This window comes from Cheilinus undulatus, linkage group 10 (assembly GCF_018320785.1).
Source record: "Cheilinus undulatus linkage group 10, ASM1832078v1, whole genome shotgun sequence".
NCBI classification, from domain to species: Eukaryota; Metazoa; Chordata; class Actinopteri; order Labriformes; family Labridae; genus Cheilinus; species Cheilinus undulatus.
In genome coordinates this window covers 34,529,247-34,554,989 of record NC_054874.1, presented here as the reverse complement: position 1 = coordinate 34,554,989, position 25,743 = coordinate 34,529,247, and the positions used below count along the sequence as shown (strand labels likewise).

The window sequence follows — 25,743 nt, the reverse complement described above, 5'->3', positions numbered from 1 at the left end:
TAGGGAATAAAAGGGGATAAAAGTGGTAAATCTAGTAAACCATGATGCAAAGATACAGAAAAAATGTTCTCTTGTTGTTAGAAGTCAGGTTTCCCATGGTTAATGTCAGGTAAGGGTGTCAAACTAGACGACAATGTATGAAAAATTCTGACATGCCAGTCTTGTGGAATCAAGGTCATAAGGAATCGTAAGGAGTCTTGGATGCGTTGTTAATTATGTCACACTACAAGACTGTTTGTCGTTCCTGACTCTCAAAATCAGGCCCGGGTTTTGACGACGAGCCGCAACATTGCAGTTGGGCTTAAATCTGGCTGAATTTGTGTAGTCTGAGCTGGCCTTTACCCACTCATTTTGCATTCACACACAAATGGTCACTTAAAGCCCCTTTTCAACTGGATTGTAGATGCTATCCAGCAGGCATAGGTGACCACAGGGACTTCTTGTCCCTTATGCCCGTTTCAGACCGGGAGCGTGACGCGCGCATCTTGATACCCGTGGATTTTCAGTTTGATTGCATGTTAACAAGTCAGGGCTTTCAGACTGCCAGCATGAGCGTCGCGGCTCGCTCGGCTGATACGCATGGCTGAGGCACGGAGAGTTCAGAAATTTGACGTCGCGCCTATTTTTTTCCGCGCACCACGTACGGCTGATGACCATATTAGACAGGAAAATGATAAATAGAGAGCCATATTTACATCATTGTGGCAAATATGCATATAGAATATATTTACAATGTGTTTCTTGATAACCCTGAGGAAGGCCACAAGCTTAAATGCGCCTGTTTGATAAAGTTGTTTTCTAAAGATCTACTGTTTGCGAAACTTTCTGTCTCCACACTGGTAGAATATTTCACAGGAAAGATAAACACCATATGAGTGCTTTTCTGGTTTGTGCTTTTCAAAGTAAAAGCCCGGTTTAGTATTTCTGTAGAGAAACTCTGTTCACTTGTACAGAATGCTTTTATTTTGAATAGTTCCAGACAAACTTCCTCAATACACTAAATCAATAAGCACGTAGGGGGGTTTATTCAGGTAAAACTCGTGAGGAAGGACAGGGCTTTGAGAGCAGGAAAATGCGGCTGACACGCAGCAAACTCGCGCCCTCTGTGAAAGCCGCACCGGCAGGAGCCGGAGCTGACACACGCAACACACGCAAGCAGCAAAACACGCTCCTAGTCTGAAATGGGCGTTAGATGTGTGGGTGCACTCTGCCTGAGCATAGTGGCAGCTGGCTTGGTGTGACTCTGAGTGAGAGATTTGCCCTGCTGCCAATTGGTCTCTCCCAAATTCAATTGCCAGAGTTAGCATGGCTAGTGATTAGTAGTTAGGCAGCAACAATCATGAATTTCCTAATTTGTCAGCCTGGTATTGCTGGTTGGAATGGTAAATGGACTTGAGCTTGTATAGTGCTTTTCTAGTCGTCTGACTAGAAAAGCACAGCTCACACCTACCTATTCACACACATTCACTGCTCATTCACACACTGATGGCATAGATTGCCATGGAAAATTGGCCATCAGTATTAGCTAATCCCATTTATATGCATCCATACACATATACACCTCTGATGAAGCAGTGTTAGCAAACTGGGGTTGGATAAATTCTGGTCGGAGGAATCTGTCTCTGTAGGAGTGTTATAACTGAACTGACTGGGATATCTGTGCACAGTCTTGTCTTGACTTGACTTAGACTGGATGTGTAACAGTCTATGACTATGTTAGGTGGATGTAACATAGACAGATATTGCCTTCTGCATAGACATGATTATTCCTTGCAAGTGTGTGAAAATATATCCAAATAACAAACCATGGGCCTCCACATCAGTCAAATCCTGCACACAGAGAGAAAATGGCTTTTAAAATGAATCAGCATTTGATTTGCATTTTGCTTCAAAGGAGCTGAAGATTGAAATTTTGAAGTCAAAACAGAAATAAAAGTCAGACTTAGAGAGCAAGATTCCTGCAATCTTAATCTTGGCTCAGCCTGGGCAAGCATGAAAACTATTACAGGGCTTCAGAGCACAGAGTGTAGCACTCATGTTATTTTAGATGGTTTTAACATGAACACTGTCTTGGCTAATGCTGTCTATTGTTTTTATTGTTGTTTTCATACCTTTGATTTTAACACTGAAATTCAGGACCTGAGTCATATACCTAAAGATGATACACACTTTAACATGCAGCTGGAAGTAGTTGAGAAAGCCCTTGTTTCTGTAAAAGCAAACACACAACACAGCCCAGAAAATATATAATATAGAAGAGTGGATGATGCTACCGCAGCACTGCTAAACATGCTTTAAAAACATCTGGGCGGTAATGGGATTGATGCCAGACTTTTATTTGTGGACTTTTCTTCTGGTTTTAACACAATTCAGTCCCACAGCTTTACCAGAAGGCTTTTAAAGAAATTTGACTTGAGTAACAATCTGCTGGGCTGGATTCTTACCTCCTTACAAACAAGTCACAAAGGGTCAGGGTATATGATATCCTGTCTGAGCAAAAACTTACATCGACGGAGTCACCACAGGAGTGTGCTGTCATCTCTGTTGTTCATTTCATAAACTAACACGTGTCAGAGCAAATACTACAGAGAAAGTTAAAAGTATGCTGATGACTCAGTTTTTATGTTTGCTTACAAATATGAGACCAGCCACGGCCCAGTTGCTAATGAGTGGCAGGTGGTTTTGGCGTACAGTGCTCTGTAAAGCCGGCCTGAGGGGAGGAGTCTAAACAGGTTGTGTCTGGGGTGTGAGGGGTCTGTGGAGATTTTAGCGGCCTGCTTCCTGACCCTGGACTGGTATAGGTCCTGGATGGAGGGAAGGGCGGTGCCAATAATCTTCTCTGCAGTCTGTTCCTGTCACATCTGGAGGCAGATCCAAACCAGACTGTGATGGATGTGGTCAGGACAGACTGGATTTTTGCAGTGTAGAAAATGATCAGCAGCTCCTGAGGCAGGTTGAACTTCCTGAGCTGACGCAGGAAATAAAACCTCTGCTGGGCCTTCTTGCGAACAGAGTCTATGTGGGAGGTCCACTTTAGGTCCCGTGAGATTGTGGACCCTAGGAACCTGAATGAGTCAACTTTAGGGACTGTTGTGTTGAGGATTGTGAGAGGAGGGCTTGAAGGGGGGCTCTTCCTGAAGTCCACTGTCATCTCCACAGTTTTGAGTGGGTTTAGCTCTAGGTGGTTCTGACCGCACCAGAGGACCAGCTGTTCCACTTCCCCTCTGTATGCAGACTCGTCGCTGTCCTGGATGAGTCCAGTGACGGTGGTGTCGTCTACAAACTTCAGTAGTTTCACAGAAGGGTCCCCTGAGGTGCAGTCATTTGTGTAAAGGGAGAAGAGCAGTGGGGAGAGAACACACCCCTGGGGGGCGCCAGTGCTGAGAGTCCATGTGCTGGATGTGGTCCTTCCCAGTCTCACCTGCTGACTCCTGTCAGACAGGAAACTAGTGATCCACTGACAGGTGGAGGGGGGCACAGTGAGCTGGGACAGTTTGTGCTGGAGGAGCTCTGGGATGATGGTATTGAACGCAGAGCTGAAGTCCACAAACAGCACCCTTGCGTAGGTCCCTGAAGAGTCGAGGTGGTACAGGATGTAGTGCAGAGCCATGTTGACTGCATCATCCACTGACCTGTTTGCCCGATAGGCAAACTGCAGGGGATCAGTGATGTCCTTCAGGTGGGCCAATACCAGTCGCTCAAAGGATTTCATGACCACAGACGTAAGGGCGACTGGTCTGTAGTCATTCAATCCTGTCACGGGGTCTTCTTGGGAACCAGTATGATGGTGGAGCGTTTAAAACAGGAGGGGACCACGCACAGCTCCAGGGAGCTGTTGAAGATCTGTGTGAAGATGGGAGCCAGCTGGTCAGCACAGACTTTCAGGCAAGATGGAGACACACCATCCGGTCCTGGAGCCTTCCTGATCTTCTGTCTCTGAAAGAGCTGACGCATCTTGTTCACAGACCCTCAGTGCAATTAGGGGGTCAGACAGTGTGTGGGATCGGGGGGCAGGTAGACCTTTTGTGATGGAAGTGTGGGGGGGGGGGGGGGAGTCCTTTCAAACCTGGAGTAGAAGTCGTTGAGGTCCTCAGCCAGGCAGGGGCTCCCCACAGGGTGGGGGGATGGTCTCCTGTAGTTGGTGATCGTCTGCAGGCCTTTCCAAACTGCAGAAGAGTCGTTAGTAGAAAAGCGTTCCGTCAACTTTTCAGTGTAACTCCTCTTTGCTGCCTTGATCTCTTTTGTCAGCTTGTTCCTGGCCTGCTTGTACAGATCCCCATTCCTATAGGCCTCCTCCTTGTCCTGGCGTAACTGCCTCGGTTTTGCAGTGAACCATGGTTTATTGTTGTTGAATGTGCAGAAGGTTTTGGTCTGCACTCACATGCCCTCACAAAAACTGATGTAAGATGTCACAGTGTTGGTCAGTTCATCCAGGTCACAGGCTGCAGCTTCAAAGATGCTCCAGCCAGTGCAGTCAAAGCAGGCCTGTAGCTTCATCTTTGACTCATCTGTCCATCTCTTCACAGCCCTCACTACAGGTTTAGCACATTTGAGCTTTTGCCTGTAGGTCGGGATGAAATGGACCAGGCAGTGATAAGAGAGTCCCAAAGCAGCACGGGATACAGAGCGATATGCGTCCTTTATTGTAGTGTAGCAGTGGTCCAAAGTGTTCATGTCCCTGGTGGGACACGCCACTGTGCTGTTTATATTTAGGCATTTCCATTTTGAGATTTGCTCTGTTAAAATCCCCGAGGATGATTAGCAGAGACTGGGTGTTTTCTCCACATCTGTAATCTGGTCGGCGAGGTGCTGTAAAGCCTCCGTTACGCACGCATGTGGTGGGATGTAAACACCGACCAGGCCAAAAGAGGAGAACTCCCTGGTGAATAAAAGGGTCTACAGTTTATGAAAAAAGACTCCAAGAGAGGGCTGCATGACTTCTTTAACACTATGACATCTGTACACCAACCTTTGTTGATGTAGAGGACGTTCCTCCTCCCTTTGTATTCCCAGACTGTTCTGTGCAGCGGTCCGCGCAGAACAGCTGGAAGCCCAGCAGCCGTAGTCCGGGATGTGTTCACTGAGCCAAGTTTCAGTGAAGCACAGGGCAGCAGAATGGCAAAAGTCCAAGTTTTTGGTTAAAAGAAGCAGCAATTCATCTACTTTGTTAGACAGAGAGCGGACATTTCCCAGGTGCATGGAGGGGAGAGCGGTATGTAATCCCCACTACTGCAACTTGACAAGCGCTCCTGCTCGTTTCCCGTGCCGGCGTCTCCGTCTATACCCACAGAGTGCTGCTGCTCCTCCAGCCAGAATCTCTGGAAAACAGTCTGGCTGAGAGAAAATCAGAGAAAAAAGTCTGGCACTAGATAGCCCTATGCGCAATAATTCCTCTCTACTAACTGTAATAGCAGAGGGAGTGCAGAAAGAAACACTAAAAAGTAAAAAAGCAACAAGTAGGAGAGAGCGCAGTACCTTGGCGACCGTCCGCGGCGCCATCTTGATTTGTAGTAGTAAATTGTCAAGTTGGGTGACTGGTGAGCCACAGCTCTATCCAGCATACTTGTATACTGGAAAGTTACAGACAATAGCTAACTCTATTTTAACCCCTTAAAGCCTGTTGTATCATATTTGATACATACTTCCATGATACTAATCAATATGGTCAATGAATTACTCAGAAACTTCTGAATACAATCTGATAAATGATAAAAATTCCCTCAAGTAGATTATCAGTTACCAAAAATACATAATGTATCAAATGAGATACAAAAAATATATTTGTTAAATTTTATGGAAATTTTGATTTTTTTGATTTTCAGTAGAAAGTTAAACATTTCAGTTCCAAAAAACTGAAATTTTCTGGTTATAATTTGTGTTTTAAAGCTTTAAGGGGTTAAATGATGATTGCCACCCTTTGCAGAAGTTGCAGAACAAAGTGGTAAAAAAACAGCTACGTCCATTCTGATATTGTTGAACTAAACAAGCTGTAGCTAACCTTGCAAAGCAGATGGAAATGCCCGTTTCTGTGTTTCTCACTGGCGAATCCATCTTTCAAAGCTCCCTCCTGAATTGTTTGGGCCCAGTTACAAAGTGACAGGACCAACCACTGTCAGGGGCAGTATTTCGGGCCTGGCGGAGTTATGACGTAAGCAAGCAGAAACAAGAGGCAATCATGGCAGAAGACATTTGTGTGGATGCTGCTAAAGCGCCAGTTTTATCATAACTTAATGGCATTCTTTGGTAAAAGAAGAACAAAGAACAGCCGTTAGTTGTTTTCTTTTTTTTTACAGTCGCCATGGTTCGCATTATGCAATTCTGTATGGAGTTAACTCCTTCGGTGCGGTGGTAGTGGTTACGTCACATGTTTTGTTGCTCTGGCCTGTTAGTGCAGCCGCTATTTGCATATTTTACAAGAATCGTTCAAATAGTGATACAAGCATAAAATTTGGTACATGTACTCTTCAAGGTTTACTCTTTTCAAAAATAACGCTGGCCACGCAAAAATCCAAGATGGCGGTCATTTTTCAAGATTGCTGCCTTGCCTGACCAGGTTTTGCTTTCTTTCATTTTTTCAAAAATAGTTGCCTAATGAATTTTTGAAGATAAAAATGTTTCTTGATAACCAGCGTCATGACTTTTGTTTTAATTACTGTCATAACATAAAATTTGACAAAGATGGCATTCAAGATGGCTGTCATGAATTTAAAGTATTCATTCCTCTGCAACTACTGAACATGATACATGATTTTATGGTGTGCACATATGTTTTTTGGGTTGTAGAATCCAATGGAGACATTTTTACATTTGTACGTACAGAACTGAGGCAATAATGAGAGCTGACAAATGCAATAGAGCAAATGTCAACACACAACCAGGGCACACTGGTGACCTCGCTGTTGTAACTCAGCATGGGGTTCAGTGTCAGCTGATCTAGCTTTACTAATACTGTAGTATTAGACTAGTAGTTGTAGTATAGTTTAGTGTCCCAAATGCTGTCTAACAGCCCCATATCAGTTAGCTAGTAAACAGCAGTAGGTAGTTATTAGATATAGTTAAATAGCCACAGCTGAATTGACAGGGCATGCCAGCACGGGAGAGTCGAGCCAAGGGTAAGGGGGCTCTACATGACTTGCTCTTGTAGTTACCAGGATGGTGTACAGATCACACGGGACTTAAATGGCACTGGATTAATGATTGGGCTAGGTGTAGGACACCCGAACCTAGTTATATCCCATACAGGAATGTTTGTGTAATTTGGTTAAGGTGGTAAAAGCATAGCCCCTCGGCCTTAAAGACCCTGTAAAGTGAAATCCAAAGTTTTTGAATTAACACACTAGATATGTTGGAATCTGCTTGCTGTAAACATGTGAAAACACTGAGATTTACATGTGACTGAATTCTGGATTTAGACCATTAGAAAGTGTTTCACCTCTTTCCTGGCTTAGTTTCATGTGGGCAAGGCCAATATGTGGGCTCATGATTTCACGCTCCCACAGTAGGGAATGACCCCGCCCCTCTTACACTACAATCTGAAATCACAGGCAGTTCATCTCAGCCCAGTCTGTTGTTAGCTGATGTCACTGCCTTTATTGAAAGTTAACAGTCAGTTAGCTGTTTTTTGGGCACGCCAGTAGTCGAGTGGTTAAGGCGCACGCCATGTATGCAGGCGTCCCCGGTTTCAAATCCGGCTTGTGGCACTATTTCCTGCATGTCTCTTCCCGCTCTCTTCCCTGTTTCCAACTCTATCCACTGTCCTATCTAATAAAGGCCAAAAATAAAAAAAATAATTTAAAAAAAGCTGCTTTTTTTCATTGTGAGGTAAATTTACCAAATCTATCAGCCACAGTGGAGTACGGATCATTTTAAGCATCAGAACACAGATTTGAGACAGAAAACAGACTTTGTCTCTTCTCTGGCACAGAGCCAGGCAGCTGTGCTCTGACCATGAGATCATCATTCAGATTGTAACATCTTTTTAATCTGAGAGGATTGTATTTCTCCTGAGTGGGTGTGGTTTCAGCTCATTCAAGATACACACCCACACCATCCTGGAGCTGATTATACTGCCTTATTTTTCATGATTTTGAAGCCTAATTTTATAAACTTAGAGATGTTTTGTCTGACTGAAATTTGATTTAGGGGTTCATAACACAGTGACCTGTCATAAAACTAATATAAATACAGATTCATTTTCACTTTACAGGGTCTTTGATCAGAAGTCAACATGACAGATTCAAAGTCTGTGTTTCCCGAAATTCAAACTGATTGGTCAAAATGTTGTCCTTGCCAGAAAGACAAAAGAGGTGAAGATGTGACATCACCTCCAACACATTATACCCTTGTCAGGTAGGAGGGGCAGTGGGACACAACTGCAGACAACAGGTTTCTAAAAGTTATCCTAGAAGGATAACCACTAAATCGCAAGCGATAAATGGGAAGAGGGAGGAAACAAAAGCTCCAGGAAACTATCCCACAACCAAAAAAACTCCCGTTCTTGACAATACTGAGAAAAGGGGAAACTAAACCACTGCTGCTGCGCAGCTGAAATGAACACAAACTACTAGGGAGACTGAGAAATCTATCTTCAAATGAAAGAAAACAAAGATCACCAGACTGGTGTGAAAAGGAGAACCAAAACACTGGCTAATGCTTTCTAGCACAATAATCTTAATCCAGGGGCAACTGTGTATTCTCATAGAACGTAGACAAGTAATATATTGCACAATGCTTAGGTGACCTTTAACTTTCACACTCTCAAGAAGGAACACAGGGAGATACTCTCAATACCTCTGATGGTGAGATAATGAGTCAGCACAGAGTGCTGCAGCCCAGGAGTATATATAGGTTTGCCACACCTGGCCCCAATTAGTGACAAACAGCCACATACACCTGGTGGTGCGGTGATTGACCCACACCTGGCACTACCCTGATTGACACACACCTGGCACTGCACTGATTGACACACTCAGTGAGTTGCCAGGCTGATTTTCCTCACAACCCTTGAACATGATGGTTATGACATGCTGGCTACCAATATACCAATGTTTCAAGAAATCCAGGAAATGCCAATGTTCCTGGATCCAGCAAGGCTGCATGAGGGTGATGGTATAGGTGCCACTTTGAGAAGAAACCAGGCAAAATACCATGTCAGCTACCAGTTGTTGTTTAACAACACCAAGCTGGATTGGGCAAGGAAATGCCGATCTGATGGTCAAAGCAGTGTACTTGAAGATATTAAAGCAAAGCAGTGACGCACTAGCCTCAATGGCCAAACTTGCATTTTCTTCGAGAAAGTAGCGCCTGCATCTGATCTCAGGCAAGTCATGACTGTGAATCTAAACAAGAGGCTACAGGAGTGTGCAGAGACACTTAATGATGGCAAACTTCTTGCTAAATTGAGTGGTGGAGATGCTATTGCACAGGAGCTAAAGTACCACAGTGTCTGCCTTATCGCCCTCTATAACAGGGAAACGTCCCACCTAAGAATCCTTGAGAAAGCTCAAGTGCTGTTGAGCCGGAGCCAGACGTGTATCCACTAGTTCTATCAGAACTAGTCACTTACATTGTTGAAAGTAGCCTTCATTCGGAAGGTACAAGCACATTTCGTCTTGCAGATATTAGCCATCTGTACCAACAACGCCTGGAGCAGCTTGGTCTTGATTCGCCTACTGTCAACTCCACCAGACTAAAAGAAAAATTGCTTGGAGAAATTCTAGAGCTTAAGGCTCACAGAAAGGGAAGAGATGTGTTTCGTGTTTTCCACAGAGATGTGGGTACAGCACTTTCGCAGTCTTCTGAATTTTCAGAAGCGCTTCTTATTGCCAAAGCTGTAATGTTTTTAATGAAGAACATATTGGACCATCATGCAAGTTTTGATGGCACATTACCAGAGGGTTGTGTACAGAATGCCATACCTCCTCTTCTTCTTCAGTTTGTGGGTATGGTTAAACATGGAGCTGACATCAAATCACAATTGAGATTTGGAGCTTTAAAGTCAGATCAGGCTATTGCCCAACTTCTGCAGTTTAACTGCTACTCTTGATGCAAAGAGGGGGCAGCAACACACAGACACTCCAAAGACAGAGAAACGCCATTCCCAGTCTTCATGGGACTCTCTGTCTATGCCAAAACCAGGAAGAGAAACCTGGTAGAAATGCTGCATGAACATGGCATCAGCATCTCCTATGACAGAGAGCTGGAGGCTTCAGCACAATTAGGAGATGCCACAGTCAGCAAGTATGTAGAGAAGGGTGTGGTCTGTCCACCAATGCTATGTAAAGGGTTGTTCACCACTGCGGTGATGGACAACATTGACCATAACTGTTCTGACTCCTGTCAGTGACTGAGGAGAGGTTAGGTTCCCCCTAGTGGTGTTTTGAGTTATTACAGCTTTAATAACAAACCCTCCAGTATCCATGTGTATGTTAGAAGTGCTCCTCCACAGAGAGTTGGTAAACTGAGCCATGGAGTAGAACCAACAGTGAGTTTTTATGTTCTTGGTTTATTGGAGTTGTTTCGTGGCATTGTGAGCCTCAAGGTGGTGTTTGTTGGCATTTATTTAAAGCTATATAAACCGTGCTAACTATGCTAATGCTAATGGCGAAGCTAACCATTAGCAAGAGGCTCGTTAAACTGCTAAGGCTAATTTAGTTCATTGTTGAGCCTCATTTGTGTTGTATGGATGAATCTCCATCTCTATTGCTGCATTTTATATTGTGTTTACCTTCCTGTGAGTGCATTTTTAGGTCACAATGGTGTGTTTATAATGTAGGCATAATGACTATGTCACATATTTCATGTATCTGTACTGTTACATGTTCTGTATATCATTGTGTGTTGCAGTTTTACAAAAAACACAGAAGATTCAGTAAAGTAGCCTCAGTCAAATCTACTGGGTCTCTCATTTTTGTTCGCTATCTGTCAGCCAGGACAGAATAATAACCCTTCCGCAACAACTGCTACTGCCTCTTTCCATGGGACAAGTATCTGTGTTTCAGCATCCCACCAAGGAAAATGCTGGGCAGGAGTGACAGCAACTCAGGTTTGGACCTGAGAAAGTCAAGTCAGTTCCAGAACTTCCTGACACATTCACAAATATCCCTCAAGCTTCTTTTAAAACAAAGAATCCTCTGTCACCAGACATTGCAGTGCCAAAGCCACCCACAGACACCTTCAGGCCACAACTTGCAATGGAGTATCAGTGGCTAGACATAGTCATAGTGACTCAGGAAGCAGATGATGCAGTGAACCTGACATGGTCAGCGTGTCATGCTTCAATGAAGAGAAGCCAAGAATTTGAAGTAAGCATTACTTCGTGGCTTCCTCTCCTACGAGACCAAGCTCACTCTGTTGCTACTGTCAAACATGTGATGCAGAAAGTACAGGATGTTGTAGCTTTTCTAAACCCTGGCCAGGTACCTGTCATCACAGCTGATCAGCCAATATATGCCCTAGCAAAGCAAGTGCAGTGGCAATGGCCTGATCAGTATGGAGAGGACAAGTACCTGGTCATGTTTGCCGGTCTGCACATTGAGATGGCAGCGCTGAAGTCCCTGGGCACTGTCCTCCAAGACAGTGGTTGGACAGGAGCCTTGGTGGAAGCAGGTGTGGCTTCATCAGGCACTGCAGAATCTTTCCTATCAGCTACTAGTGTCACCAGGACACGACAAATGCACCAGGTTACAGCCTCCAGCCTCTACAAGCTTCTGAAAGCTGCATATGCTGACTACTGTGTTGAGCAAGCAAATCACAATGAAGAGACATTGGACTTTGAAAAGTGGTGTGAATTTCGTAAACAGCAAAGTCCACAGTTTCAGTTCTGGTATATGGTGCTGGCAATGGAGCTTATCTTCTTGCTCATCAGATCATTCCGTGAGGCCAATTTTGCTCTCCACTGCCAAGCATTAAGTGAGGTGATAACCTATTTTTTTTGCCAACAACAACACCAACTATGCCTGCTGGCTGACCATCCATCTCAGGGACATGCTCACTCTAGACAGTTCACACCCAGAGTTGGAAAAGAAGTTCAAGGCTGGCAACTTTGTTGTGCACAAAACCAGATGTCATTTCTCTGCACTGACTCTTGATCAAGCCCACAAGCAGGCCAATGCCATCATCAAGGCTGATGGTGGAGCCATTGGGCTGACTGAAGATCCATCAGCGCTCAGGCGATGGATGGTAGCTAGCCCTGAGGTTAGCCGTTTGGTGTCTGTGTATGAAACAGGCTCAAAGTAATGAGTCAAAAGAGCAGACAACGCACCATGAGCAAACACCACAGACACAGAAGACTTTCCTGAATAGAGTCAATAAGCTGTCACTGGCTTTGGAAGACTTGGGCAGTCCTTTCCAGGAAGAGAGTCAACATCTGTATTCTATTGACAGCAAAGATATCACTCACCCCAGCTCAGTAGAACTTCTGCAGACTCACTTGGAGAGAGGCCAAACTAAGTTCCAGGAGTTTTTTGAGGCTTTGGCAAATAATCCAGTCTCCTTCTATGAGCCAATTAAGAAGAACACAACTGACTTCTTCTGGCAAGAATCTGCTACTGTTGAACCATCAAAGCAGAAGCTTCTGAAGGATTGCCAGCTGTTCTCAAAGCTGTTCATCTCCTGTCAGAGCAGAGAGTGTGATCTGCAGGAGTTCTTCCAGCATGAGAACCAGGAATTCCCAGCTGCACTGAGTGAGGGTGGAAGGCTGTTCACTTGCCAGAAGTCTCAACTGACCTCTGTCCTGGAGACTCATGTTGCACCAACAGACCAAGAACCAGAGACAGATGTCCTGATTGTAGATGGGTCAACTTTGGTCCATGCCTTGCCACCAAAGAGAGGAAAGACCTTTGAGGGCTATGCAGTTATGGACTTCCTGCCAGTGATACAGTCCTACAGTAACAAATACAAGACGACCCATCTTGTCTTTGATTTGTACAACCCATCCAGCCTCAAAGCCGAGACCAGGTCCCAACGTGGCCAGGGAGGGAGGCACAAGGTTACAAACAAGAACATCATTCCGTCCAATTGGTGCAACTTTCTTAGGCATAATGACAACAAGACAGAGTTGTTCAAGTTCCTAGCAGACAGGGTTGCCCATATGTCTGCAGCAAATGTGGTCATTGTCACAAAGGGACCTGCTGTCCTAAGCACTCATGAAACTAGTCTTTAGGAACTGGACAAGTGCTCTCATGAGGAAGCTGACAGCCATATCTTTGTGCAAATATGGCACAGAACATGGAAGCAAAGCCATCATGGTCAAGGCAAATGATACAGATGTTGTCATCATTGCATTGAGCGCCTTCCCTACCCTTCAGAGTTTGGGGCTAGAGCACTTGTTGATAGCATTTGGGCAAGGTCAGAGCCTGCGTTGGATCAGTGTACATGACCTGTGTCACTATTTTGGCCAGGAGAAGGTCAAAGGCATGTTATTCTTTCATGCCTTCACAGGTTGTGACACTGTGTCAGCCTTCCGCAACAAGGGCAAGAAAACTGCCTGGCAAACATGGGACATTTGTCCAGAGGCCTCCTCTGTCTTCTCCAAGCTGAGCCAGTACCTTCTCACAGTGGAAGACGGCGACCTGGATATTGTGGAGAGGTTTGTCATACTGATGTATGTCAGGTCCAGCACTGCTACCACTGTGGACGAGGCCAGGCTTGACATGTTTGCCAGAAAGCAGAGGCCTTACGAGGCAATTCCACCAATCAGAGCAGCTCTGCTCCAGCACACCAGGCATGCTGCCTACCAGGCTGGCTGTGTTTGGGCCCAGGCAACCAAGTGTCAGCCAGAAGCAGTGAGTCCTGCTGACTGGGGATGGCAGAAGGTTGGTGAAAAAAGGCAGGTTTTCTGGACAGCCAACTCCCCCATAGCCAAGAGTTGCCAACAGCTGACCAAATGCGGCTACAAATCAGGCTGTTGTGGCTGGTGCAAGTGCTGCAGGCTGGGTCTCCCCTGTATAGCTCTGTGCACTTGCAAATGTGAGGTGTGACTCTTTACTCTTTTGATGGTGAAAACAAAAGTAAAAATCATTAATATATGGCTGTATTATTATTTCCTATTTTGTTGTTATTTTTTAAGGTGCACCCCATGTACGCGGACAGCCTGGGTTCAAATCAAGCCTTAGGCCCTTTACTGCATGTCATTCCCTTGCTTTTGTCCCTGTTTCCGACTCTATCAACTAGCCTCCTCTATCAAATAAAGGCACAAAAATGCCCAAAAACAAACCTAAAAACAAAAAACAGAAGAAAAAAAAAATTAAAAAATTAAAAAACAAAACAAAAAAAAAACCCAAAACAAAACGAAAATAAATAAATAAAAAATAATAAAAACAAAACATACAAACAAACAAATGAAAAACAAAACAAAAACAAAAACAAAACAAAAAAATTCATCACCCTATCCAACTCTTTGTTTGATAAATAACTTTGGAAGGCAGGATCAAACAAAATAGGCAACATTTTTAAATGAAAATATATGTTTCATTTCAGACATCCTTAATGCCATTTTTGATGCAGCAGTTCAGGTAGCCTATATGGTTATTGGAACAAGTCCATTAGATTCTCTGACCTGAAAAAGGTAGGATTCGACACAAAAATCTTTTGTATATCTCTTGAGTAGCTGAGATATGGCGAAATTTGTCTTTTGCGGCAGCCATTTTGGATGCCATCTTGGACGCCATCTTGATTAAAGGCTAATATGCAACTGCCATGGACAAAATTACCTTCATTTGCCATTTTAGTAGACTTGTACAATAATTTTGGGGGTTTTTATCTTCATTTTTTTTTAACCCATTACAATGGGGCTCAGTGTGATGTGTCGGCCATCTTGGAAAATGACCGGCATCTTGGATTTTTGCATGGCCAGCGTTATTTTGGAAAAGAGTAGACCTTGAAGAGTAAATGTACCAAATTTCATGCTTGTATCACTATTTGAACGATTATTTTACTTACCTGCTCCCCTATGTAAAGATGTGACAGAACATTCATCCAATCACCCTCCAAGTTTTTTTTTCCAAATGCTCTGCCCTTTCCAATAGCTGTCTATTAGTGGTTTTCCAGATGGATGTGTGAGACAAATCCATCTGGCGTTCCAGGTTAAGCTGTAGCCATATTTTGCACACACAAATTTATTCATTTATTTCTACATTTGGGTCTTAAACTCATTTTTACCCAGGCTTAATTAAGATTTTAAAAGATTCATTAAGCGTTCATGTTGTAGTGGGTTAAAAGCTTTCATTCTCCCTGATGTTTGTTTCATTTTACTTCTGTCTTGTGATCTGTGTGTCCTGATGGATGTTACAATCTCACTGGCTGCAAAACAAATCTACTTACTGGTTCAATTAAAGTACCCTGAACCTGAAGTGTCTTGCCCAAGGATAAGAGATAGCAAAAGTTTTCACATTCTGTACTTGGGTAGAAGTACAGATACTTGAGTGAGAAAATACTCTGGTATAAATAGAAGTATTGATTCGATTTCTTTACTCGAGTAAAAGTTCAAGAGTACACCCTTTAAAATGTATTTAAGTACAAAGTAAAATAATTAAAATGAATTTTTACAATCAATGATATACATACACTCTATTGATGATTCTGAAAATTATGAAAAGCTAAATTTTCAAAAGTTTGGTATTCTCCTTACCAAAATATTCCTCATTTTTAATTTTACAGGTTTTTTGTCTTACATCTACAGAGATGGTTTCAGCTATACGGGTTGTAGGTATTCAGCCTTTGTAAAAAGATATATTTTACACTAAAACTGACATGTACAGGAAATTAGCTTATGTTGTATTAAAAGGCATCGCAGAGATGGAGGCAGAGAATGTGGACATCACATATGAGTTGATATTTCTCCTCAGCTGATGTTTTTTGTATAATACACATAGAGAAGAAATGAACATTACACAGAGATGCATAGAAAACCCAAGCAATTTTACAAGTTACTCCAAAGACCAAAGAACTATCCCAGAAACATTTCAGAATAAAAGCATTGTGTAAACACAGGGGTAGTCTCACCACAGAAACAAACTGATCTCACTTGTACTTTGAAAAACAAACCAGAAGAGTACCTGTCATGTCAGCCTAAAATGAATTGACAGACACCATCCTCTCACAGTGTACAGAGAGTTCTGAACAGATGTTCATTTGGATCAGACTGAGCTACGTTCACCATTTCATTCATCCATTTAGGTTAAAACAAGTAATTAGCCTGTTTTTACATTGTAAGGAGTAGACAGTTAAAATATTTGTGTTCAAATGTAGGATGTAAAAGTAAAAAAGTTTATAGAAAAATAAATACTCAAAGTTTACATACCTGAAAAAATCTACTAAAGAACATTGGTGAATTATTATATTTGAATTATCCTGTGTTGGCCGGGTACCCGTGGGTTCTTATGATGTCTTGTTTTAATGATGTTCCAGGATGTTTCAGCTCAAGTGTAGTCATGTGAAACATATCAAAGCTCTCATGACTTCCATGGATTTGTATTTCTAATATCTCAGTAATATTGTTGTTTGGGCTGAACCTATAGTTGGTTTGATCTTGTTTAGGTTCTGTCCCCTTGAGTGCACTTTTGTCTTTGTTGTTGTGTTTTGTTGTCTTGCTGCTTTGTTTTTCTGAGTGTGAAAGCACTTTGTAAAACCTTGCTTTTAAAAGTGCTATATAAATAAAGTTATTATTATTAATATTATTATTATTTGCACTTTACTTCCCACCTCTGTCAGGGACACATCGACACATGACGTGGGGAGTGGTCTCTCTGCCCCTCTGGCCAAGCTTTAGCATCTTACAAAGCAGGCGAACTTTGCTTCTAAAACTGGCTGGCCTGGGGGTATGTATTTAGGATGCAGCTACCTTAAAGCTTGAGGCTCTATGGCCTTCTAAGCCAGGTGGGAATTGCTTGTGCCAAGCTGGCTCTCTACCTTCTCACACAGGCCATGAACCCAAACCTGACTGAAGTCACCAAGAGAGACCAAGGCATCACACCTGTGGACTGAATCTGCCAACTGGTTGAGTCTGGTATAGAATGCTTCATTTGCAGAGAGATCACTCACCCCTGTTGGAGCATAGACTGTGACAAATGAGACTCAGACCAATAAATGGGTCAGTCTCACATGGAGGTTACGCTGGACTTTATTGTTGTCCGTCATGTTGATGGAAAGGGTCGTAAAAATTCTGTCATGCCATTTTACAATCTGTCATTATAATTTTCTCTTCAATATCTGTAATATGATATAATTCAAAATGATTTTTGTTAGTAGTGTTTAATAATGAAGCACCATTTCTAAACATTCAAAAAACAATCTTTGAGGTGCTGCATCTTAATGGCACTAAGAGAAAGATGAGCACAGCAGCACAGCATTTACTCTTCGTCATTTTTAAGCAGTGATCGTGGAGGAACAATCCCTGTCTTTAAGCAAGCAACTATGAATTGCGCCATTTAAGACATCACACACAGTTTTGAGGATATTTTTAATATCAAGATGTTGTAGTTTGACGACCATAGCTGATAACAAGTTGTTTAAAGGCTGCACTGTGGAGCTGTGCACATTTGTCTGCTCCACAGGAGTTGTAATCTGAAAAAACATCACACACTTGGACCTTGCACACTGAGTCCGTTGCGTTTGCATTTGCCTTGACTACGAAAATTTGAAGAATGTGGCAAATTGTTTCATACTGCGAGCCCGTGTCTCGTTCACTCCTTTAAAATCCCACTGGATCCATCCTGACAGAGAGCTTCATACAGCACACGCTTATGGGTCATAGCGCTGAGACAAGTTGGAGAGATGTAGAACAACTTTTTAATTCTGTCTCTGTTATGACCTGTGAGTAGGCTACAAACATATGCCTTTATCTGTTTAATGACAGCACATGTTAAACTGTCCAACTCGTCAACACGAATAAACCCCCCACCTGATTACTCTTCTGTCTGGGATGGTTAGGTGTCGTTTTACATTGACATATTATGGGAACTTATTGATCTCTGTATTAGTCATAGGGTCCCATAATATGTCAGTGTAAAACGACACTTAACCATCCCAGACAGAAGAGTATTCAGGTGGGGTTTTTTTTGTGTTGACGAGTCGGATAGTTTAACATGTGCTGTCCTTAAACAGAAAAAGAGTGATATATTTAATTTTCCCGTAGCCTTCTTATGCTTTTCAAACTCAGACTGAGCGTTTATACATTTTCATTAAACAAACATAACCAAGCATGGAGTTTATCACGAGTCAACTGGCTATCACATGTTAACACAGTCAGCATGTCTTTCTACTTGACTTACCTGCTGCCTTTGAACTAATTCCTTGTAACATTTGTGTCCCATTTATACTACATATAAGTCTAAAAATTTCTTGATGCATCCGATTCATAACCACAACCATGCTGTACAAAAATATTCCACTTAAAACAATAAGTTTTCATGGCATGTCACCTCTGTTTGCATTGTTTTTAACAGGTACCTGCACAGTCACCTATATTTTCTTTCCAGGTATTTAAGTCTTTCAGCGTACTTTGTGATGCCCTAAACACTTATCACATGATGTTAATATCCCCACAAGCACCAATAAACTGCTATAATAGAAAATCAGGTGATATTTTCAGCGCTATTTTGGAAGACAAACCTTCAAAAGCCACACCCCTTAACATCTGCCTCACTTTGAATTCAACACCAGTAAATCTGTGACACCAGCCAACACACAGACCCAAGATCGCCACATAACTGTATCGATGTCTGTGTTGGTCAGCGCACACATAGTACCAACACTCTCCATTATGTCCTCTGCCATCCTCAAAACATATTCTCAATCATATTAATCTTGTTCTGTAACTTAAGTAAGTTTTAAAAGTTCTCTTGTCAAATTTGCCACCACCATGTTCTGTAACTTCAGCAAGTTTTAAAAGTTGTCTTGTCAAATTTGCCGCCGCCATGTTTCTCATCAATTGGGATTCCTTCTGCGCCTGTGCACAACAACATTCCTATTGTGCACATTTTTCTATGCATATTTCCTTTGCTTTTATTTTATTTATTTATTTGTCTTTAAATTTCTACTTTTATTAGCCTTTTCTTTTATGGATTCATTTTTTGATTAATACTGCTTTATATAGCAACATGAATTATTTATTATTTTATTTATTTTTTATTGTTTTATATATTTGTCTTTATATTTCTACTTTAATTACCCTTTTGTTTTATGGATTCATTTTTGATTAATATTGCTTTATATAGCAATATTATTTTTTATTTATTTATTCGTCTTTATATTTCCACTTTTATTTGCTTTTTCTTTCATAGATTTATTTTTGTAATTTGGCACTCTCACTACTCCATAGATATCCACATGATAAATGAGCAAACTTCGGTATTTAAAGTGAGGTTTCGGTGGTGAGCAAGCAAGGTGGAAGCAACAGGAACTGCTTTGAGTAATTGGTCACCTTGGACACATACGAAATTTCGCAAAAAATCGAACCTGTTCAGAAAAAAACGGGAAAAAAATTACAATTTCAGCATCAATGTGCAGACATGATTAGAACAACATGAAACAGGCTCATTGTGCAAAGGCCTTAACACTCTGCATGCTGACCTGTTTACTGAGCAGTGTTGCCAACTTAGTGACTTTGTTGCTATATTTAGCGAGTTTTCAGACCCCTCTAGCGACTCTTTTTCAAAAAAGCAACTAGCTACAAATCTAGCGAGTTTCTCTGGTGTCACTGGAGACTTTTGGAGACTCCAACGTTAAAGCATATATCACTGTTGCTCCTTTCCATCGGCCCCTCCCCGTTCCAAAGCACTCACAGGCAGCACAGTTCTCGCAGCAGTCTGTCTCAGCCGGTCTCAGCCTCTACAGACTATGGTCTCAGCTGCAGTCAGAGCAGGAGATGCTCATGCCCCCATGTCAGACTGCAAATTTACTGCTTTGTGAAGGTGCCTTAACAGTTTTTTCTGTTGTCTCTTTTTGGTCAATTTGAAGTTGTTAATGAAGACTTTATACAAAAAACATTTATAAATGTTATGATTAAAAATGTTAATGTTTCACTGGAATTTGATGTAGGCTTGTAAGTGGACCATAAGGCTTAAAACTAAACCAAAAGTAAGAAAGCTAAACTTATAAGAAAAATAGAATAATTCATAGAATAATAAACTCAAAATAAAAATTAAAGTTACTCCGCCAGAGTATCTCTTGAGTGATTTTTTGCCAGTCCCAAGCCCAGATAAAGGAGGAGGGTTGGAATTGTGAAGTTATAAAAACAAGAATCGACAGGATCAAGTTCATTTGTAGTTCTAAAGATCTTTTTACTCACTTTTTGTCTCTCTCATGACGTTTTCCCTCTCTCCTACAGCATCCATTACAATTAAATGCATACCCATGATTATGCAAATTAGGTGATGACATCATTTAGCGACTTCTTGCAACTTTTAGGACAGCCAGTAGCTACTTTCCATACTGAAGAGTTTGCAACACTGTAACTGAGACTACTACAGCGGCCTCTTAGTGCACTGTCATCACAGAGACTGACGCGCCTTCATTAATCTACGATGTTGAGGTCAGTGAGTGAGCCCACTGGGTACAAGATTTTTAATAGATTTAAATAACCTTCTGGAATGGAATGGAAAAGGTCTATGCATCTGTCCGTGTGTGTGCGCTGAAATGCATGCTCATCCTTATCTTTCCAACCCGTCAAAATGACAGACAGCCTTCACAATTCTCCGTCATCCTTCAAATAAATCTGTCAATGATGGAAAATATTTGGTTAACGCAACTTCTGGTCTCACATGCAGCAAACAATCATTGAGGCCTTGCCTTGCATAACAAGGGGGCCAGTCGCAGCCGCGTAACGCAACTCCTGCCAGAATAGCCCAACTTGTCATTACAAGGTCATGTCAAAGTCCAAGCTGAAGCAGCATGTAGCTGGACAATGACACGGTGAAATGGTTGAGAAACACTGTACATGACAGGAGACTTCATTCATGTGTTTTTTAGTTTTAGTGGCCTGATTATCTGATGCTGATCACCTGGCAACTGAGCCTCAGCTGTTTTCTTGACATACCTGGTGGTGTTGACCCTCCCTATGAAATAGAATCCTTTATTTGAATTTTATACAGACATGCAGTTCCTGTCAAGGTCTTGATGAGAGCAGGTGCAGAAGAAATGAATTTTATTATTTCCAGATCCATTTGAACACATTAAAAACTTTTATTGAGAAAGGATTGTGTGTTGTTATTTTGATTGACGTCACCAAAGTCAAGAGAACACAGAAACACACACCAGTGCGCGCTTCGCGCACTAACACACACACACAAATGCACAATCTCTCCCATTCACTTCATATGGGATATATGTGTGGCTGTCTTTGGTGACTGATGTCGCGCCGCGCTGGGCGGAGGTACACGCGTAAAAGAGTGCAGAGGATGTCCGCTGATAGTGCGTCTCTTCATTAAGCTCATTCGTAGAGGTGTGCTGTCTTGTGTTCAAGGTGAAGCTTCTAACGCCCTTGTTTTAACACATTTCTTTAGTCACTTCCTGCCAATGCTCTCCCTTTCTCGTATTTGATGATGACTTTTGAGATGAGCATCATCATCAACGAGCCAAAACCACACGGATCACATCTTAAAATAATGTAAAATTGAGTAAAACTTGTCCAAAAGTGGGTGTTTTATCTTAATCTTAATAGTACTAATGATAAATTCTGTCAAAGGGCAGAAACAGAGAAATGAAAGCAACAAACTGGCAGGGAAGAAAAATTTGTGAGGGGGAGCTGCAGGCGTGAGGCAGGGCCTGTTGTAGCCATTTGGAGGCCCAGGGCAAAGACCAATATAGGGACCCTCCCCCTTCAGCTAAAAGCAATAACAATGAGAGGAAAAAAACAGAAAGCATAACTTTAAGTTAACAGAGTCACAGAACTACAGTAAATGTCCAAATATGAAATATTAATACCCAAACAGACACCCATGATTCATCAGCTCTTTGAAAAGCTTCTCATAGCTCTAAGTCAGCACATTCTGATATTTTATGAAGACTTTAGTCCAGGTTGAACTTACATAAATAAAAACATATGCTTGTAATCTGTGAAATATCCTTTCTTCTGACACTATTAAGGGTAGCTGATGGGGCTAAAACTGACTTAATAAAACAAGTGTTTTAAGTTTAAACAAAGGATATTGCAAATTTTCATATATACTTAACTTACATAGACACAACATAATGAATTATATGAATATTGAAATCCTTTTATTATATTGTTTCATTTAACCCTTATTTTACCAGGTAAAATCCAATTTAGATTAAGAGCCTGCACATTAAAAGTGTAGTAGTAGGTGAAACAGAATAATTTCAGTTTATGTGACTTGAGTACAGGTTATTGCAACACAACAGAAACATTTATTTATAGGGAAAAGAAACAGAAACAGCTGTGTGTGGGTGCATGCGGAGCCTTTGTTTTATTATTTTACACTCTTACATCAGTAGGTGCCCAACCTAACTCACTCTTGGTGTTTTGGGCTAATTGAGTGGTAGTGGCCTGGGATGGTATCAAATTCCCGGCCTGAATTATTGGCCCAGTCCGCCCCTGATCAATACCCATTGAGTCTTTATCCAAAACCTTCCATTCCCCAACTCTAGCTAAGGCTGGAGACACCAGGGTCAAATCTAGGCAGGACATATTACCTGACTTGATTTCACATCTAGTTGGTCGGTTATCATTCATAGTGACCAAATTACATCTGTCCAGAAATTCCTCTTCGACAGCTCCGTTTGCATCCCTTTGTTGACTCCCCACAAAGGGTTATGGAAATCACCTACACAGATGACTGGAGAAGTTACTTTATTAATTATAATCTCAAGGTCAGCCAGAACAAGAGGTTTACATGGGTTATAGAAATGTATTAATCTCATCTTTCCCTGTGATGTCCACAGTTAAATTAATATACATTCTAGAGACACGTCACATTCTATAACTTTATATTGAACCCCTGCCCTGACCGAAGTGGCACACCCACCACCTGGCCTATCAGGTCTGTCTTTGCGTAAACATACATAACCTGGCACTACAAAATCTAGACAGGGTTTCATCCATGTTTCCTAGATACACAAAAAATCAGGTTTATCCTCAAAGTCTCTTATTAATTTTTTAAACTCCTGTGCATTAGCAATTAGGCTTCTTGCATTCCACTGGAGGATGCAAACCATCATTAAAAGGAAACTAAACATCATCAAGGTCCTTGAAGAGATCACCCTCTTCCATTCCATCTTCCTCACCCCCTTCGTCATTCTGGGTTGTTGTCATCTAACTTACCCTCATAAACTCATGTAAAGCCTACCTACACTGTAAATTAGTTAACCTTACTTAATAAAAACCATGCAAACCGTTTGCCTCGATAAAACTTGATAACTTTAAAGACCCTGTAAAGTGAAATCCAAAGTTTTTGTCTTAACACTCTAGAAATGTTGGAATATGGTTGCTGTAAACATGTGAAAACTCTCAGATCTACATGAGACTGAATTCTGGATTCAGGCCACTTCCCCCTGGTAGCCGTGGGGTTTATGTCTTCTGTTATCTTTCCTCCTTAGATTGTGTGATATGAGCAGACTTAGGTTTTGATTCCACTACATATCATCCTGGATTTCATTACATACCCCCCTTCGTCTCCACGCTTGCTCCAGGAAGCGTTGTGACGATGCTGTAGGAATCCAGGAAAGGCAACAGATGGGTGCAGGTGTGGTGTCTCCACATAAGTGTATGCTCACCTGTTCTAATGTAAACTTAGCTAGTGCAGATACCTACAGGTACATGGATTTAGCTACAGTTAGAGGTTCCTATCTAGATGCGTATAAAAGTTATTATAGATGTCCTAGGGTTTGTGGCGCTATGCTAATAGCGAGTAAGGTGTTCGAGGATGAGTTATGTGTAATGAATGGATGTAAGGTTGGTTGCTTGGCTTGTCTTAAATTGGATTTAGACGATGGTGCAAGGATCAATCTCTAGCATATGTTTGCTGAAGAAATCTGGTGGCTAGATTTCTGTTCAAATTGATTAGAGCTAGTGTGATACAGCACAATGTCATCTACTTGGAGAAGGATATTAAGCTAGAATTCAAGACACATAGTTGGTTCAAAAGCATTGTGTGAGCACAGTCGACCTGAATAACAGGCAATAATGATTTCCCAGGAAAAGATTATTTACTCAGTGATTGTTACTTTTTGTTTCACTCCTCCCCCCTTTGTTAATTGGTTAGTTCCCTATAACGAGGAGAAGGTGTTAATGAGCAAGCAATCAAGCTAAGTTAAAGGTTAGTGTAAAGGTCTTAGAATGTGACAATATTTCACTATTCCCCTTAGGCTACCTGAACTGTTAGAACATGTTGTAAAGGTTAATTTACAGTCTAACATTACATTGTGACCCAACAAGTCCCATGGGGTTCTGATAAGGTCTGAACTCTTGGTGGTTTAACTGGTATGATGACTGGCAACAAACTTTGACGTAGTTTGCTACATCTTTGTGTCTGGGTGGCTGATAAGCCATCTGTTGGGTAGGTTTTGTAGTGGTTTCAGGTCTCCTGTGTCTTACACGGGGAGAGTCACAGGTGTAAACCAAAGAATCAGGGACAGGGTGCCGAGGTGGGTCTACCAAGGCACTATGTTTGGTCAGTGTGTCACTGATGACTTGACACAGCTCAGGAATGGATTGTCCTGATCGGGTGTTATCAGGACCAGGGACAGGAGAGTCGTTGTGAGCTCCTGCCAGTGAACAAGATGCGTTGTTCACGGTATCAGGGAGGGCATTGTCAGGTGGGTGTGTTTGTCCCACTAAGCCAGAGCTGGCTGGTTGATCCAGTTGGTGTTCAAGCGTTGGAGCGTAACACTGGGCTGGATTTTCAGGTGAAAATGGTGTTAGTAAAGGGTTGCACTTCACCTGGTGTTTTTCCTTCTCGACTCGAGGGTCAGGTGATACTTCAGGAGAAGGAGAGTCATAGGAAGATAGTCTGCTTCCTTTGTCACTTGTTTCTGGAGTTTCTGAATTATTTTAAAAGGTCTTTTGCACTGTTTCAGATAACTCTAGGGTTACTGACTCTGTTGGGTCAGGGTTATCCTTCTGTGCAGCACCCTGTTTGTGATGTTCACTCACCTCTCCCTCAAAGGGAGCCTGACGAGGAAGATTGGATGCTCGTGTAGTCTTAGGAGAAGAATTGTGGTGATTCTGTCATTCTACCCCCCCCCCCCCCCATCTTATCTTGGATCTGTGGGGACACTGAAGGATTCACCGGCCCAGACTTCTCATCCAGAGCTAGGAGAGTGCTGGACTCTTTCTTCTTAGCCAGGCTTTGCTTGCTGTCAGCTAATTCATGAAGTTGTCAGCTGGTCATTGTCCGAGGACATGCAGTAACACCAAGATGATGGCTGATGGATGGGTGAAGGTGGTGGATGAGTAGGCTCTTGAAGTTCAAGTCCTCTTCCATTCCTGGTTCATTTTTAGAACCAACGTAGGCTTGACGTAAGCGGTTGTAGAATTTTGGGAAGATTCGTACCGCCCTTGCTTAACAGCCAAGGAAGCAAGAAGACCTGATGTATCCAGTGGGTCATTGAACTCCTCAATGATTGTTTGGCGGAGCAAGTCATAATCGTTCCTGACACGGTAAGGATGTCTTTGGATGAAACTGCTAACTTCTTGGCTAGAAGTTGCCTTAATCAGATAGAGCCTATCATCCATGGTGGCGCCGGTGAACTTCCTCAGATCCCTACATCCTCTGATGTGCGGTACAT

General features: G+C 42.2%; 1 protein-coding gene across 1 annotated transcript in view; it reads left to right on the top strand.

Moving 5' to 3' along the window:
- The window catches only part of LOC121515892 (gamma-aminobutyric acid receptor subunit alpha-6-like), a 193,396-nt gene that overhangs the window by 88,909 nt on the left and 78,744 nt on the right, over positions 1–25,743 (top strand). The gene's annotated exons all lie outside the window — the stretch shown is intronic.